This window comes from Terrapene carolina, unplaced genomic scaffold (genome assembly GCF_002925995.2).
Source record: "Terrapene carolina triunguis isolate 2854851 unplaced genomic scaffold, T_m_triunguis-2.0 Scaffold210, whole genome shotgun sequence".
Classification (NCBI taxonomy): domain Eukaryota; kingdom Metazoa; phylum Chordata; order Testudines; family Emydidae; genus Terrapene; species Terrapene triunguis.
Window position 1 is genome coordinate 1,255,031 of NW_020664561.1, and position 4,847 is coordinate 1,259,877.

Genomic DNA, 4,847 nt, shown 5'->3' on the forward strand with positions numbered 1-4,847 from the left:
CGCCTCAGCGCCCGCCGGGAACAAGCCGGAGCTCCGCCCCCGCCAATGGACCACCCCTGCCTCCCTGGCCCTGCCCCTATGACTCCGCCCCCGCTGACCCCGCCCCCTTCCAGACCCTATACACCCCGACCAGATCCTATAGACTTCCAGCTTGCGCTACACACACATCAGACGCTATACCCCCACCAGACCATATAGATCCTGGACACCCTATACACCCCCCAACACCAGACCCTGTAGATCCCCTACCAGGCTCCATACACCTTATATATCCCTTGCCAAATCCTATACACCCCCACTGGGTCCTATAGGCTCACCACCAGGCCCTATGCACTCTATGGACCCTTGCCTGACTCTACAGACACCCTCACCACCAGACCCTATACTCCTAATAACTCCATAACCTGCTATAAATTCCACCAGCCCTGGCATATTGGGCTGTATTAGTAGGAGCATTGCCAGCATCTCAAGGGAAGTGATTATTTCCTGCTATTCGGTACTGGTGAGGCCACACCTGGAGTATTGCATCCAGTTTTGGTCCCCCACTACAGAAGGGATGTGGACAAATTGGAGAGAGTCCAGCAGAGGGCAACGAAAATGATTAGGGGGCTGGGGTACATGGCTTACGAGGAGAGGCTGATGGAACAGGGGTTATTTAGTCTGCAGAAGAGAAGAGTGAGGAGGGATTTGATAGCAGCCTTCAACTACCTGAAGGGGGGTTCCAAAGAGGATGGAGCTTGGCTGTTCTCAGTGGTGGCAGATGACAGAACAAGGAGCAATGGTCTCAAGTTGCAGTGGGGGAGGTCTAGGTTGGATATTAGGAAACACTATTTCACTAGGAGGGTGGTGAAGCACTGGAATGGGATACCTAGGGACATGGTGGAATCTCCATCCTTAGAGGTTTTTAAGGCCTGGCTTGACAAAGCCCTGGCTGGGATGATTTAGTTGGTGTTGGTCCTGCTTTGAGCAGGGGATTGGACTAGATGACCTCCTGAGGTCTCTTCCAACCCCTATGATTCTATACCTCCATACCCTGCACTCCATGTACACACCTATATCCCTCAATACAGCCCCAATACCTCCAACTGCCTCTATATCCCCTATAATGCCCATTGGCCCCCATATACCCCAATACTCCATAGCTCCTGTCTGCCTTTATACCTCCCTATAACCTCTGTATTCCCTAGACTTCCCATAAGCCCCATACTTGCTATGCACCCCAATATCCATCCTATACTACCTCCCCTCAGGTCCCTATACCTCACACTATCCTATAAGCCCACCTACACTTATGCCACCCTAGAACCCCCATACCTGCTACACTACCCATAGGTCCCTATAAACCCCAATACCCGGTTGCCCTCATCTATCCCTATGCTCCTCTGTAATTCCCATATCCGCTGTGCCTCCAGAGACTCCTATGTTGCCAATTCTGGTAATTGTGTTTCTTAAGGCCTTAGGTTCTGGAGGCCTGTCATTAGGGGAGAGTGTCAACTTTCATTTAAAAAATAAGTTTCTAGCCCGCCAGGTGGTGGAGAAATGTTTGAAAACATGACCTGAGCCAGGGCCGGCTCTGGCTTTTTCGCCGCCCCAGGCGAAAAAGCTCGCCGCTCTCCCCCCGGCGGCCGGGGGGAGGGCGGCCAGAGCGCCGGGGGGAGGGCGGCGAGCCCTGCTGTGGCCCCGCTCTCCCCGGCGGCCGGAGCGCCGCGCCGCCGCCCCCCTCCAGGTGCCGCCCCAAGCACCAGCTTGGGTGCCTGGTGCCTGGAGCCGGCCCTGACCCGAGCGATCCTTAAAGACTCAGAAATCTTCACACCAAGAAAAACAGCCCAACACCGATGATTTCTTTTAAATATCATAATTTTTAACCAATCTCATGATTTTTTGGTACCCAACTCACTCTTTGGAAAAGGATCAGGTTGACAATACTGTCTATTCTATACTTATTGAACATGCAACTGTCTACTTTACTGAACTGGGTGAAAGCTAGTGATCTGCTTGTGTGTGTGAGACAGAGAGAGCAAGTTTGGAGAGCTGCTGTATATTCCCCCATCCCCAACACACCACCACCCACAGGATTTGAAGGCAATGGGGCGACTCATGTGAAGTGAAGCTTGGGATCAAGGCCTCAGTGAGGGTCTGTTGTTGTTAGTCTGAGATATCTACTCACCCTTACTCACATGTGCAAGTTTGAACTCATCAGCAAAGCTGGATCTGAGGCATTTCTCCCCATCCCCCCGCACAAGAGGACATCTTGTCAGAGATGTGTGTGTCTGTAGAGTGTCGTGCACCTCTCTCTGGAGCAAGGAGTGGGCATATCCAGCACCATCAATGTCCGGTGACAGTGCCAGTGCCCAGGCAACAGGTTACACAGGCACTTCCTCTCTGTGTCTGTAACACAGTTTTGTGTGTAAAAAACAGTTACCTACCTTCCGTAACTGTTGTTCTTCTAGATGTGTTGCTCATGTCAATTCCATACTGGGTGTGTGCGCAGTGCTCCATCGCTGCTGGAGATTTTTCCCCTAGGGGTATCCATAGGGCTGGTTCTGGCAAACCCCTGGAGGCTTGCGCTTATGCACTAGTATAAGGGGTGCCTCCAGCCCTGCGCCTTCTCAGTTCCTTCTTGCCACCAACTCTGACGGCGAGGTAGGAGGGCGGGTAATGGAATGGACATTAGCAACACATCTCGAAGAACAACAGTTACAAGAGGTACGTAACCATTTTTTCTTCTTCGAGTGCTTGCTCATGTCGATTCCATGCTAGGTGATTCACAAGCAGCACCCTAGAGGTGGGCTCCGAGTTCACAGACGTGCAGCTTGCAACACTGCTCTGACGAATCTGGCGTAATCTCTGGCCTGTTGGGTGATGGTGTAGTGCGATGCAAACATATGCACTGATGACCAAGTTGCGGCCCTACAGATGTCCTGTATTGGTATATGTGCCAGGAAGGCCACTGAGGATGCCTGAGCTCTTGTGGAATGTGTCTTTATAATGGCCGGCAGCGGGGACCCCTTTTTTGTAGCAGGCTCAGATACAGTCTGTGATCCAGGAGGAGATCCTCTGGGCTGACACTGGAAGGCCCTTCATCCTGTCCGCTACCGCAACAAAAACCTGTATTGATTTGTGACAGGGTCTTGTCCTGTCAATATAAAAGGCTAGGGCCCTTCTTACATCCAGAGAATGCAGACGCCATTCTTCTTCTGACATCTGCGGTTTCAGGCAGAAGACCGGCAGAAAGATATCCTGTTTGATGTGAAATTGTGACACCACCTTGGGCAAAAAGGCTGGGTGGGGACACCGCCAGACCTTCTCCTTGAAGAAGGTGGTATAAGGGGGTTCAGAGGTTAAAGCCTGAAGCTCAGAAACCCTTCTGGCCAAAGTGATCTCCACCAGGAAAGGGACCTTCTAGGGGAGTAGCAGAAGGGAGCATGATGCCAAAGGCTCAAAGTGTGGTTTGGTGAGCCTAGACAGCACCAGATGCAAGTCTCAAATCGGGATGGGGGCACAAACCTGCAGATAGAGCCTTTCCAGCCCTTTGATAAATCTGCCCATCATTTCCTGTGTGAAAACCAACCTGCCATAGATCGGGGGATGGAACCCTGATATTGCCACCAAGTGGACTTTTATAGAAGACAGTGACAGGCCTTGGGGCTTTAGTTGGAGAAGGTACTCTAGGATGGACTGCAATGATGTCTGCATCAGAGAAAGACCCCACTCGACTCTCCAGCACGAGAAGTGTTTCCACTTAGCTAAGTAGGTCGCCCTGATAGAGTGTTTTCTACCTATCAAGACCTGCTGCACCTGTTCAGAGCACACTCACCCCTCCAGATTCAGCCATGCAGCAGCCCTGCAAGGTTCAGATAGAGGTGCCATCCTTGATCCTGTGAGATTAAGGCCGGTCTGAGTGGGAGAGTCCACGGGATTGCGACTGCAAGGTCCAGGAGCATGCTGAACCAATGCTGGCGAGGCCACGCCGGAGCGATCAGGATGACCTTTCCCTTGTCTGCTTTTATCTTCAGGAGCACCTTGTGAACCAGAGGAATTGGTGGAAAAGCGTACAGCAGGCCATCTGACCATGGACGGAGGAAGGCATCGGATAGCGCGCCCCTGCCCAGGCTGAGTCTCAAGCAAAAGAGGTGACACTTCTTGTTCTCTGCTGTGGTGAACAGATCCACCTGGGGAGTCCCCAACTGCTGGATAATCTCCAGGTGGAGAGACCACTCGTGGTGAGAGGAGAAGGACCTGCTGAGGCAATCTGCTAGAATGTTCTGTTCCCCTGGGAGGTGCATGGCCTCTATGTGGATGGAATGTGTGACGTTGCACTCCATATGCTTTATGGAAATATGCTTATGAATATGACATAACTGGAATATGTTTTATGCTAAATACCCCTTGTATGGTGTCATTAGAAAACTTATAATTTACTAAGTGTGTTCATTTTATTTGTTTGCATGTATTATTTCTATATTTGGAGTTAGGAGAATAAGATATAAACTTGTATCACTGATGTAAACATATTAAGTAGAACCCATTAAGGGTGCTCCAGAAACAATCAGTTGTAAATGGCCTTAGTTACTTGAAAGCCTTCCTGTGTAGTGTGGGCCAGCCCATGGGGAATGGAGACTAGAAGTCTTACAGTGACATGTGACCATGTTGTGACAGTGTACCCCATAAGGCTTTATGGGGGGTGTGTGCTTATAAATGTATGTATGACATAACTGGAATATGTTTTGTGCTGCCTGTGCCATGTAATATATCTCCGTAAAGGTTATGGTCTACTATATCTATTCATCCTATCTGTACACATATATCATTTTCTACTTGAGGTTAAGAATATGGGCTGTATGCTT